General features: G+C 40.1%; 1 protein-coding gene across 3 annotated transcripts in view; it reads right to left on the bottom strand.

Moving 5' to 3' along the window:
- The window catches only part of LOC123498916, a 71,562-nt gene extending 64,422 nt beyond the window's left edge, over window positions 1-7,140 (bottom strand). For 2 of the 3 annotated variants that reach the window (XR_006672844.1, XM_045246458.1), the window contains exon 1: window positions 6,909-7,139. The gene's annotated coding sequence lies outside the window, so the exon portion shown is untranslated. Of the gene's footprint in view, window positions 1-6,908 lie in introns of all 3 variants that reach the window. The other variant, XM_045246461.1, reaches the window with a different exon arrangement.
- Between the last annotated feature and the right edge of the window lie 7,181 nt (window positions 7,141-14,321).

The raw sequence follows: 14,321 nt of genomic DNA, 5'->3' as shown, positions 1-14,321 counted from the left end.
GAGAGAGAGAGAGAGAGAGAGAGAGAGAGAGAGAGAGAGAGAGAGAGTCATATTTGTTTTCAGTTCAAAGGAAAATACCATTAACCAAATAATAAAACAGGAAAGAGATAATTAATTACCAAGAGGAACGAGTCTATAGAGTTATACATTCCCTCCGTCTCGTACTCATTTTCCATCCCTTTTTTGGAATGAATTGACCTAAATTAAGTCAACTGGAACCTGAAGATATGAAACTGATTTTGTACCTGACCTAAATTTTATATATCCCTCAACGACTGATGTGTGTGTGTGTGTGTGTGTGTGTGTGTGTGTGTGTGTGTGTGTGTGTGTGTGTGTGTGTGTGTGTGTGTGTGTGTGTGTGTGTGTGTGTGTGTGAGAGAGAGAGAGAGAGAGAGAGAGAGAGAGAGAGAGAGAGAGAGAGAGAGAGAGAGAGAGAGAGAGAGAGAGAGAGAGAGAGAGAGAGAGAGAGAGAGAGAGAGAGAGAGAGAGATTAATTGGAAAGTGATACCAAACTAGCAGCATTGCAATAAAAATAATATAAAAGAAACACAAACAAAATATGACACAACAAAACAGAATGAGATAAAAAAAAAAAAAAGAATAAATAAATAAAACCTTTTAAAATCACATTGACAAACAGCACCATAATTACTTCACATGTAGGAGCAAAATCAAAGGGGAGTCAAACTGAGGGTCACTTGGTTCCTCACTAAGTAATTTATTGTGTCAAATCTAAAGAACTTTCATTACACACATGAGACAATTTCCAGCTTATCACTTCATCCATTAGTCGGAGTAAAAGTAAACAGAGATGGATGGGTAAGATGATGCTATATTTTATCCATCTTGAATGAATCAAATACATGTCGTGGTAATGAGAGTGTCATGTTATATAAGAGTCATTTGTCTTCCCTTCTTTTCTACCACCACCGTCCCTTCTATTCCCTCGTTCTTGTCCAAAACATCCATCACTTTTCCACTTACACAGTCACTCTCTTTTATTAGGTAACCAGCAGATCCACTTCAGCCGTAATAGGGTTCCACAGCTATGTTTGGGTTGGTAAGGTAGCTTTTAGGGAGGGAGTCTTTTCGTAAGCTTTACAACCAAAACGCTTCCCATGCTGGTATACGCTAGAACAAAAGGAAGACTTTCGTTTGGGTAGAGTACGAAGACTATGAAATTGGCTATTAAATACTTCTTTCCTCCTCCTCCTCCTCCTCCTCCTCCTCCTCCTCCTCCTCCTCCTCCTCCTCCTCCTCCTCCTCCTCCTCCTCCTCCTCCTCCTCCTCCTCCTCCTCCTCCTCCTCCTCCTCCTCCTCCCGTGTCTTCATCTTCCCTTGCCAAACACATACCGAGGATTCACTCACCATCTCCATCCTCCTTATCTTCTCTGCATCTCCTGCATCTCCTTATCAGACACATGATAAAGACTCTATTCTCTTCCCTTGCCTTTCCATCGCTTAGTCTTCCTTCTCTTCATTACCGACTTTTCTCCTTGCAGTATCCCCTTGCCTTACACCTTAAAGATCTTGTCTAAACTTCCAGACCCTATACTCTCGCTACCACTATACTGTATGCTTCAGTCATGTGCAACCTCTCCTCTACTCCCTCTTTTGGCCTGGCACGGGAGTTGCTCGGAAAGGAGGGATTATGCAGGAAAGTCTGAGTGGAATGAAAGAAACACAGACGAAAGAAGCTCATGCAAGAGATTGTGGTGAGATACGATTGCTTCTCTGTCTTTGTTCAATGGGCTGCTGCATTTTGCTTTCACTTGCTTTTCAAATGAAGACCGTAGTTTGTACACATATCTGCCGGCTCTCTCTCTCTCTCTCTCTCTCTCTCTCTCTCTCTCTCTCTCTCTCTCTCTCTCTCTCTCTCTCCTCACTTTCCGTCAGCAGTTAATGCAGTTACGTGACATTACATTTTTGCTTTTCACTAATGCCTCCAGTAATATTTCCTGCACTATCTTTAGTTTCACGTGTCATGTAACTGAAAAAACGCCGACTTGATTGAAATGTATTTGGTATTTATTACAACGAGTATATATATGTTAACATGAATAAAGGACAATTACACTGTGACAAGAATTAAAGGAAAAATTGATGTTGTGATGGCCACGACGTCCACAATTCTTTTTAACTTCATTACAGCATCACATGACCTGGCTATTTTTGGGGGTCAAACATATTTCATCTAATAATTAATCTTTATATGTTCTGTTATCAAGATTATTTCCATGCTAGTCTTTTATTCGCATGTAGGAAACACCACCACAGTAAATTGATCAAATAATGCCGCGGCAGTAACAAAGTCACGCAGCGCGGGGGGAAACAGTGAAAAGCTATCAAGTTGAACACCATAACAGGAGCGGGAAAAGGCTGGTTATCGTGAACGCCATAGTCAGAAAGGCTTCCTTCTCTCACTGTGACTATTTTCAAAGACCACAGAGACGATTAGTCGAGTTCTAAAGAGTATTTGTTCTGTTGATAATGCAAAAAACTTGTTAACCTCCTTAGTACCATGACTCGTTTTCGTATATATTTTGGTTACTATTTGGTGGTTTTATACAGCTTCAGAAACTTATGTGAGATCAAAATAGTGAAGACTCTGGGTATTAATCTTCTGGGCCCTATAAACCCTTCGTAATGTAAATAAAATCGTATAATCATAACCAAAACTTTAAAAAAATGCGTCCCAGTACTGAAGGGGTTAACATGTTCCTAGAATCACAAAAATATCCTTAAAAACCCGTGTCACTTCACCTTTAGGCCTTTGAAAATAGTGAAGGTCCGGCGAGGAAGTGTTTCAAAATATGGGCCTGAAACACACGAGCCTTGCCGCAACATAATGTTTACACCGGCCAATTTACACCTGGCTGGCAAATGAACACAGATGCAAAGAAAGGAAGGATCAAGGGATGGCTGAGAATAATGATCACAGAAACATACACTTACAATTATTTTTCTCGGACATTTTGTTATGATGGATGTTACTTATTTATTTTATTTTGTAATCTTTTTATGGTGACTCGTTGTGGTTAGTGTGTCTAGTTGTGGTAAATCTCTAAAGCCGTAACGCTGTACTACATTCTATATCGCTGCACTAATCACTTATGCTTCAATAAAATATACTGAAACAGGTCTCAGAAATTTCAAAGGAGGGCTGTTTTAAAAATACTGCTTTGATGCATTTACACAATTCAATTTATTCATCTATTCATTTATCATTGACGAGGGCGCATGTAAGTCTCATCCACAGAAAAGAGGGATCCTGCTACATCTATTACCATTAAACACAGATGAGCTGACACCAAACATTGTCTCTGGGCGCCACTCAGTACCATTCGCTGCCACCAAGTCATTGAAAGAAAGTAGGCTGACAAAGATACTGACCACGGTGTCTATTGATGTATTTATGTTCTGAAAGAGGGTTGGTTACTACACACACACACACACACACACACACACACACACACACACACACACACACACACACACACACACACACACACACACTACACTATTACACTACTATTGCTACTACTACTACTACTACTACTACTACTACTACTACTACTACTACTACTACTACTACTACTACTACTACTACTACTACTACTACTACTACTACTACTATTACTACTACTACTACTACTACTACTACTACTACTACTACTACTACTACTACTACTACTACTACTACTACTACTACTACACTCCTCCTCCTCCTCCTCCTCCTCCTCCTCCTCCTCCTCCTCCTCCTACTACTACTACTACTACTACTACTACTACGCATGAACAAAACTAAAGAGCGAAACACACATGAACCAAAAGGCACGAGACATTCTGCATTGTCAGTTTAGTGCGTGTTTCTCATTTCGCCAGGAATATCTCTGCCGCTCGAATAAGCTCCCCGACTTCCACGAATTTCCACAGCACGTCATTTGTTCACGGCGGCAAAAGGTCATGGGTTATTCAAGTAGGTCTAAAATAAAAGTGTTTCCCTTCCACCTGCCCGAAGCATTGTGGGGAAGGCAAACGCACCACGCTCATCCTTTCCCCTTCTATTCCCTTCCCTTCCCCTTATGCTTCAAGCCTCACCACCGTACCTTCTCCCCTCGTACATAAACAGTATCGGAATAAAACTCTCACATCATATTTTCTTTCTAAAAGCCTCTCGTCAACACAAATTTCAGTTGCTCATTAACTATGCATGTTTTACTGCATAAAATGTAAAATATTATGGAGATAAAAAGACTCCATGAAGTAATGAGTGGGTTTAGTTAAGAGCCGAGGAAAAGCTTACTCATTTTTTTGTAATTATAGCTTGTTTGAAATATTGATATCAGCATGTCTGTCCTCTTCCTTCGTCAACCCCTTTCATCTTCCCCGCCATTCCACCAGAAAGTAAAAAATGAGCGTGACAAGCAATATCATCATCGCGGCCAGGGTCAGACGTCAGTGGCTACCTTAATTGGTGCTGTGGGAGCGCTGCTGTAAGACTCAGAGCTCTTGATACAAGCACGGTTGCGTGTGTTGGTGTGTGTGACAACGGCTTTATGAATTTAACATGCAGTGAAAACTCTGACAGTCTGCCATTAACCTGCCTCCTCAGTGAATGTTACGCGGGGAACGGGGTAAGGTCAGACGGCAGAATTACATAATGAGAAGATAGTGTGATGTTCCTGCCGGCGGCTGAAAGAACACTGACGGCAAACAAGTAATGGTGCTCTGAAGCTCACTACAGAACTATAAGAGACAGAGGCGGAGATGAGACGATCAAAGTTCTGCAACACTGCTACACTCGTATGTCGTTGACTCACATTTCATAAAGCTTTAGAGTTTATTACTGCGTACTTCCAACGGGCACAGATAACCAGTCTGTTATAATCCTTATCAATCCTTATCTATAAAAGGCTAAAATAATGGAATAATAAAAACACTTTGGCAACTCAAAAACTCCTGATAAAAAGTAATCTAGATAGAGCACTCAAATGTTAACGGATTCACTCCTTTATATACTTGGATGGCTATGTACCCAATGAGGACCCGCTCTTTACGATTCACTGCACACTTTGTTTCACCCTGTTTACATTTCCCGAACCCACACGTCCTTTTCCAAAGTTATTTAGAAAAAAAAAAATTGAATGTTACCAAATGGCAAGCTTCTATTTTATGTATCCACCACAAACTTTGCTTTACATATACATATAGACTACATACATATATTTTCACGCCGTTTACATTCCACAGCGCCGTGAGCTATCATCCTTTGTTGCTGTTGGAAAAAAATAAGCTAAATATTACGAATGCAACATCCTTTACAAAGTAGGTGAGCATATACATTTTCTCTGGATGAAAATTTACGTGAAAATTACACATCATTCAGCTGCTTCATTATCAACATTCACCAGCCACTGATAGGGCGTGATGGCGTACCGTGTTGCTCCAGCGTCGGGAAACCAGAGCACGAAATTAAAACAAACATATGAAAGCAATAAAATGTTAATAGTCCCATTGATTTCAATTACACACCCACGCTCACCAGCGCCCGCGTTAAATACGGAACTGAAAAGTCATTACACGTTAATCAAAAGAAAGCCAGACAGACTTTTCCGCAGCGTAAAACCGAACCATAGAATTCCAACACCCAATTGCTCTTTCTGTCTTCCCGTCAGATACAAGGTTTCCCACAAATACCATCGATCAAACACTAATTGTCACAGTTGACGAGTCATAAAAAAAAAAAAAATGTTTGCAAAGAAAAAGTGGAAATTGTTTTTATCGAAAAAGTAGTCAATCAACACAATTTGTAAAGAGTTATTTGAAGTAAACAATAATAACAGAAGGCAAAAATATCGTGCGCAGACACACTAAAATTGTAAAGACCAAGAATGGAGTCAATTATAAAGAATAAAAAAAGATCAGAAATCATGAAATAGACCCGAAATAGACATTTTAGGAAAGGTGTGTGTGTGTGTGTGTGTGTGTGTGTGTTCGCACAAAATAATAGTTTTTTTTTTTCGTAGGATACACACTGAGAGATAAAACTGCCCAGGGAAATACACTACGAATGAAAATGTTGCAGGAAAAAAAATAAATGAAAAGACAAATGACGATGATCCATCAAGGTGCTCAGACCAAAGGCAGCGAAAGTAAAGCGAGGACTAACGGAAGGGAAAATTGCAGAATTGTGAAAGAAGAACATTTTTAATTGGGAAACCGTGTGTGTGTGTGTGTGTGTGTGTGTGTGTGTGTGTGTGTGTGTGTGTGTGTGTGTGTGTGTGTGTGTGTGTACGCAAAAAAAAAAAAAAATTAAACCACCTTTTCTGCAACATGTACTGGTAATGTAATTTTTCCTCCCTCCCACAGGCCGGATTTCTTCAGTTCAGCCTTCCTCGCGCCACACCTGCGAGGCTCTCAAGTGCTCAGGATGCTGCATGAGGAGGAACCCGAGACCATGGAGCAGGTTCCCCAGTGGCCTCCCCCAGGGGCTGAGATCACCAAGCCCCAGGGGTTCATGGGCAAAATTTCCATGGGCAAGGGACCCGGAGGTGAGTATAGTGTATTTACTCTCTCTCTCTCTCTCTCTCTCTCTCTCTCTCTCTCTCTCTCTCTCTCTCTCTCTCTCTCTCTATCTATCTATCTATCTATCTATCTATCTATCTATCTACCTACCTATTAATCAATCTATCTATCTATCTATCTTTTATGTAAGATGGGGAAAACTGGCCGAGGGCAACATGAATATTTAAAATAGGCCCAATTATCTATTTATCTAAATATCTATCTATCAATCTTATCTATCTATCTACCTATCTATCTATCTATCTACTTATTCATCTTCCTCTCACTACTTTTTCCACGTCCACACACGACTATCAACAATACTCGAGACAAACACAGACCATGAGCTGAGTGTGAATGCAGACCGGTTGGTGGTGGGCTGGTGGGGTGGTGTTGCTCCAAGAGGCAGAGATAACGACCACTCCTCACTACACACCACTACCGCCACCACCACTGCCGTCGCCACCACCACTGCCTCTAAAATAATATGCACTATCGCCACCCATGACCTGAGGCACGCGCTCCAGAACCAAATTTAGCCACAAGGGGAGCAACGACGAAAGTAAAGGAGAGAGAGAGAGAGAGAGAGAGAGAGAGAGAGAGAGAGAGAGAGAGAGAGAGAGAGAGAGAGAGAGAGAGGAACACGGACGATAATGAAAGAAAACGGACGTGCTGATTAACAAAAGGAAGAAAAGGGAAGAGAGAGAGAGAGAGAGAGAGAGAGAGAGAGAGAGAGAGAGAGAGAGAGAGAGAGAGAGAGAGAGATGAGTGGTGTATCTACCTTTACCTGTACTGTACCTCAACACCCACCAAACTGGTTCTGTATACCTGGTGTAAACAAGAGCAAGGTGATTAAGAGATTATAATTGTATACTTGTACCTCATGTTACGTTAGCTTGTATTTATATATATATATATATATATATATATATATATATATATATATATATATATATATATATATATATATATATATATATATATATATATATATATATATGTGTGTGTTTGGGTGGGTGTGTGTGTGTGTGTGTGTGTGTGTGTGTGTGTGTGGGTGGGTGGGTGGGTGGGTGGGTGGGTGTGGGTGTGTGTGTGTACATATCTGTTTACTCCTATATGGATTAAAAGGACATTTGAGGATCTGCCTATTTATCTTGTTATCTAAATTCAAACACCATTAGTAACAAATCGACAAGAAAATATATATCCAAGGCCAGAATACATAGAAATTCCACGTTGTTTTGAAGCTACGGATAGACAGAAAGAAAAAGATATTAATATGAACATCAATATATTTTCTCTCGTAATTGTTTTGCAAGTGAAATATGAATCTCTGAGTGAAACCTTATCATTGTTTTTCTCCTATCATTTCTACGCCACCGGTTTATTTTTAGAAGTTCCCAACAACAAGACTCTCACGGGCTATAACTAGTTCATCTCTTTTCGTTCCCTTCTAATCTGGTTTTCGTCTCCCAGCGGCGTTCGTATATCCTACTGACTTCCTTTTATCTTTCTCTTCCACCTCCGCTGCATCTCTCTCTCTCTCTCTCTCTCTCTCTCTCTCTCTCTCTCTCTCTCTCTCTCTCTCTCTTCATCTAGTAAGCACCTTCATTCTCTCTCCTCCAGCATCTGCAGCGTGGCCATCGCCTCCCCGCCTTGCCCTAATATCGTCCTCTTCTGGGCCTCTGATACATTGTGATGCTTTCAGACTCATAATTCAATCCTGTTTCTGTCATTAGTTCCGTCAGTGTCTCCTAAGAGTTCGTAAGACTTCCCACCTAATGTTCTTATACTTACGTAGTAGGGGAACATAAGAGAAGCTGCCTTACATGTGGTAATATTTGTATGAAACATTTATTTTCGCCAGTCATCGCCTTCCACACATTTGTTAAATATTTTTTTGTTAAAACTACTTAACCTTTTCAGTACTGGAACGGATTTTTACCATAATCTTTGGGTATAATTAGAAGATTTTATTTACATTAGGAAAGGTCTATGAAAGTCAGAAGATTAATGGCCAGAGTCTTCATTATTTTAGTCCCCCCACACATAAGTTTCTGAAGCTGTAAAGATCAAATAGTAAGCAGAATGAATATGAAAACTTATCATGGTACTGAAGGAGTTAATGACTCACTACTATATACCATCCTAATTACTAAGTCAACTACATTCATCTGCCACTCTATCTCTTAATTGTATGTATTTTTTTTTTCCAAGCTTGAGCTCGTTACCCCATCTTCTATCCAGATTACTGATTACTGAGAATTTTGTTTACGTCACTCTTGTTGTGATCCATTACAGACTTCTATCAGGTCTTCTCTCTCTCTCTCTCTCTCCTACGTCTTTCTAGGAAAACTAAATTACAATCTTCAGTCCTACTTCGTAAAGGGTTTTTATCATCCTGTGTACCTTTTTAATCTTTTATATGACTGCCTGAAGTATTAATTAACTCTGGTGAGGATGAAATATTATTAATGTGTAGAAGATTAACATGATTTTTTTACTCTATATTTAAGAAGCTTTTGTACGTATTCCGTAAAGATTTTCAATAAAGAATATCATTTTCATTTTTTTTTTATTTTCAAGTCAGTACGAATGGTTTCCATAAGTGAAGATTTCTCTGAAGGATCTCAGGTGAGCTCACTGCAAAGCTGGCGGGTTATTGAGAAAATCTGATGTCCTCTTCACCCAGTACACTCTTTACTCCTTCCTCAGTTTGTGAGGATCTGCTCTTCCTCCGCTTCCTTTCTCCTCACTCCACTATGTATTGGTGTCTTCTCTCCTCAAATAACTTCCCTCCACCTTACACTTCACTCCCTTACTCGTTAACGTCCTCAGTCCTTTCCTTTTCCCATCTTCATTACAATTCCCTCCACCTTCCTCTCTCCTCTCTCCTCTACCCGTGTCTTTCCTCTGCTCACTCCCTCCTTGCTGCCTTCCTCCTCCCTCAGGAAGCACCGTCAGGCATGACGTCTAATCTCACCATCCAATAAGTGCCACGGTTTATTATTTTTCTGCAACATTTTTATTTGCTCTCCTCTTAGTTGCTTTACCATTTTCTTTTCCTCCTTTCCATCCTTCCTTTTACCTTTCTGCCTATTTTTATCTTTTTTTCCCTATCCCTTCCTTCTCTTTATTAATCTGCTTTTCTTCCTCTCAAATTCTTTCTTTCTGTTTTCATCTAATCTATTTCTTTTTCATTAGCTACGTACTTCCATCTCTCTCTCTCTCTCTCTCTCTCTCTCTCTCTCTTGCAGCTCGTTAGTGTCAATATGTGCGTTGCTTTCATCTTGGCGACGCAGTGCAGCAAGGCAGTGTCCTGTGTTCATCTGAAGGGACTGATCCACGCCCACCTACTGTACCCTGGCCGTCCCTAGTCCATTCCTGCAGACCTTTGTGAATACCGATTTCATTCAATCCCTCTCAGTCTGCAGTGAAATACGTAACGTTAATAGTTATCTTTGAGGAGAAGGACGAATTGACTTAGTTTAGTATTATTCAATGAGTTTTCAGTCAGCGCTGTGAAATTCCTAATGTTTAAAGCCTTTAATTTTGATAGGGGGCGGTTTATATGATATATGGGTATGTGTGGCGTTTATAGTGAACGGGAAGGCTATACAAAACACTGGAGCTTTACAATCTCGTTTTTCTTCCTTTTTTTAATAATGAATAAAAAAGGATCACACCACGCAAGACATTTTAATTATCATGAAAAGGAAAAATCGGTGTGTGAAGTTAGCTACAGAGCACAATAAAATCATAAACACTTGACAGTACACGTTATAATTTTCACTAATAAATTATTAATGAGTAAGAGCTTGCAATGTGTGCAGTAAATTATTCCTCCTAAAGAGAACACAAAAATAGGCAGTTTATAACCACAGGAGCTAATTCATCGTTACCAACCATCCAGAGCGACGACAATATCCTTCCACAACAATGACGTGAATTTGCTTCCTGTGCAGACGGTGGAGTATCTGCAGCCCACAGATTGCCCGCCACACAATGTCACGGCCACGATCATTCACTTCACCGCTCGTTCTTCCACCACGTTCCTAGCGGAGCAAAGGTACAAAAATGAAAAAAAAAAAGCAACAAAGTGGTAGAACGAAAAGTAATGAAAATATGCAATGTAACATAAATATCTCGATAGTAGAAACAAAGATACTATTTTAAGCATCAAGGCAAAGAAAATTGTGGAAAAAAAAAGTAAAAAAAACGTAAAACACCTTTGCCAAGTGAATCAGAACCAACTTTTCCCTTATTCCCTGCCGGTGAGTAACGACCTCGCAATCAAGCCATAAAAGACTCGTGCGGGAGCCTCGGAAGGTCCAGGAAGGGACATGACGCGGGGAAACACTGCCACACTGGCCGTCACCACTAAAATCACACACACACACACACGCTGACAACGACCTGCTCCCACTTCAGGCAGATTTCCGTGTTTTACCTGGCAACAGCTACCAATCACGTAAGGTGCTGTCCAATTAGCCTGTCTACGTATCTCAAGGATGGAGGAGGAGGAGGAGGAGGAGGAGGATCAGCTGAGTCAACATGCATCGCTCCTCGTAAAATAGCTTCCTGTTTTTATCAATATAGTTATGACTTACTTCCCAATAGCGATGACGTTCCACTGAGGTATGAGCACCACACGCCTACCTCCCCAAACCCTCCCACATTCACTAACCTCCACCCCACCACTCACCTCCCCCTTCGCCCACCTGTCTCCCACTCACAACTCCCTCTCTATCTGCCTCTCATACCCACTTTCCACTCTCTCTCCACTCCCTCCCACTACTCCTTCCCTCCACTTGCCTCTCACGCCCACCTCCCCTTCCCCAGTCACCCCTCACATGTATGGCGGAGTCACATAGCCTGACTAATCCCTCTCCTTGAGCTGCCGCCACCTGTGCCTTCCAACACCGTCTGATTCACGTGCTTATGTGTAAGGCTGATGCTAAATTTCTCGTTAAAAGGAATGACACGTAAATCTCTCTCTCTCTCTCTCTCTCTCTCTCTCTCTCTCTCTCTCTCTCTCTCATCAAGCTATTAATTATCTACTGCAAATGTTACAAAAACGCGAATATTTTTAGATAAAGTTTTATATTATGAAAGTTATAAAAGTTTGTTCTTCTTTGTCGTAATTCAATATTTTTCTTCACCTTCACAAAATTACTCTGTCATTATTTTGCTGTGAATATCCACGACACGAGAAAGAGTAGATGATTACAGAAAATATATGACAGCTGTAAAAATTTGCTTCCTCTGTGTTGTGTTTTTTAACAGAAATACGGAAAAGTGACACGTAAAAGAAAAAAATGGTTAATTAATTGAGTTTATTTCGCTGTCCAATGCATAGTTTAAAAGTGTCCAAATCGAAAAGAAAAATGGTTACGTTCATCAAAGTTAGTCAATTACTTTTCATTGATTTTTATTATAAGTGGGGAAAAAAATGGAATATATGTAAGGATAAAATGCGATACCTAGTAAATTCAGGTGTCAATTAGTGCACTCCAGCAGCTAAATGTTTGCATGGCCAGACACTGACGAGGTGACCTTTTAACGCTGCCACGAAGCTACACACGAGCTCCACATAGCCAGTAAACAGTCGAAACAATAATATTCTTTTCCATTCCTTCGAGTAAATGCTAAAATAAAATCTCAAGAGCTAATATTTTTCCTTCTAAATAAGACTTCTCCATACACTCCTACAGTCCTACACTTTCTTCTCTCCCGCCCTCCTCTCCTCCACTTCCCAGTCTTTTCCTCCCTGAAGCCAACGACCCGACCCACTTTTCTCTGGGGTCCCTGAGATCAAGTGGAATCCGGCCCGGCACAGTGTCCACCCTGCTTGTACTGCTTAACCTTTGTCCGCCTTGGCTTCTTCTCAAGCTTAATAAAATGTTTTGGTGCAGATCTTACACATAATTTCAAAAGATCTCACTAAAAACACAACGCGTCACAGAATATTTCAATCCTTTTAGTGTTTGAATTCTTATTTTTGCCTAAAGGTTACTCAAATAAAAGTAACAAGCGGCTTAATGTCGTTAGCATTAATATTTAGTGATGAGGATGTTATAATGGTTTTGTTGCGCAATAAGCCAGGATAGTCACACAGTCACATCTCAAAGAATCTCTACCCACACACATCCTTCGTCTTCTTCTCCTTCACCGTGACACGAAACACAGGAGAAACATTTCCCTTGTCTTATTATTGCATTCCTTTCCACTATGTATACGCTGTGAGGAATACAAAGAGTCAGAGATTTTTTGAATGAATATGGTGGGTTATTCATGTAAGCTCTATGTATAAAAGACATAAATCTATCAAAAAATCATTCACTCGATCAGTCAGGCAATCAATTACTGACACACACACACACACACACACACACACACACACACACACACACACACATTGTCCTTTAACGAGATACGTAATGAGAACTGACTAGGAAAACACAAAAAAAATAAGCCCTTTACTAGTCTTCTTCTTACTGCCAGCGTCTGTCACGTGGTCATGAGAGGCGCGGGAACCAAACAAAGGCAGTTTAGTAACACCCACACACTGCACCTATCATCCTTTTATGACCACCACTCTCCTGTCTGTCATGACACACACACACACACACACACACACACACACACACACACACACACGAGCGGAGGAGGCGGAGCGTGGGGGGACAGGGTAAGTAGGGTGAACATCTGCCAAGACTGATTCACACCTTAGCCATTTTTTGTCTCTCTTTCCGTGCGATGTGTCATTTCAATGCTATTCTGGGAGATTACTCATCTATATATATACGCGTGTGTGTGTGTGTGTGTGTGTGTGTGTGTGTGTGTGTGTGTGTGTGTGTCATGTTCGAAAATGCTGCTTATACGGTAAATTCAATAAAAAAGAGAGTAAGTAATAAGGATTTCAAGTTTTGACTCAGGAGACTATTATGGAATCAATAGAGAGAAGGTTGCTGCTGCGAGACAACCATTCTGTCTCACGTGTCGGATAAACTGATACTAATAATGTACATTCTGCGAGAGTTAAGGCAGCTGTAATATAAGACCAGATGGAGACAAACACGAGAAAAAAAAAAAAAAACTGCATCACTTTATAGTCCTCACAAATATAGACAACTTCGAATGGCTGAGGGAAAATATGTGACTAAATGGACAAATATTATGAAACTAGAATAAGAATTACAGGCAATCTTGAACACTACAAAATAAATCGAACAGAAATTAAGAAAAAAAAATTAGTATGCTATAATAAAACTGCAATATCTATCGGGGAAACTTACGAAGCAGCAAAATAAAACGGTATCTGGGGAAGACTTAACTTACAGCTTGCTAAGTAAAAAGAAAAAATATGCGAAGGAAAAATCCATGAACATCGAAATATAAAAAGATTAAAAGTGTTGAAGGTAAAATATGAATCTGTGTATATCTTTATCGTGACCTTTGAAAATAAAAGACTTCCTTGAAAGTTATTCATTTGTCTGAAAGGAGAGCTGTATAAGTGACTGGTTCTCCTTACACCCGCGGCATCGGCAATCACTCTATTAATTAAATGACAAAGACGAGGAACAAGCAGAAAGGGAATACGAAAGACTGACGACGAATTGCTGAAATAACTGGAAAATAATGAATGCATAAAGATAAAGAGAAAGAAGAGAAGGAAAACACGATGGGAAAAGAGATAAAAATATAATGATTGTGCTAAAAACAAAAATAATGAGATATGGACAAGAATAATA

This window comes from Portunus trituberculatus, chromosome 48, assembly GCF_017591435.1.
Source record: "Portunus trituberculatus isolate SZX2019 chromosome 48, ASM1759143v1, whole genome shotgun sequence".
Lineage (NCBI taxonomy): Eukaryota > Metazoa > Arthropoda > Malacostraca > Decapoda > Portunidae > Portunus > Portunus trituberculatus.
Note: the sequence above shows the minus strand (reverse complement) of the source record. Positions and strands in the feature narration are given on the sequence as shown.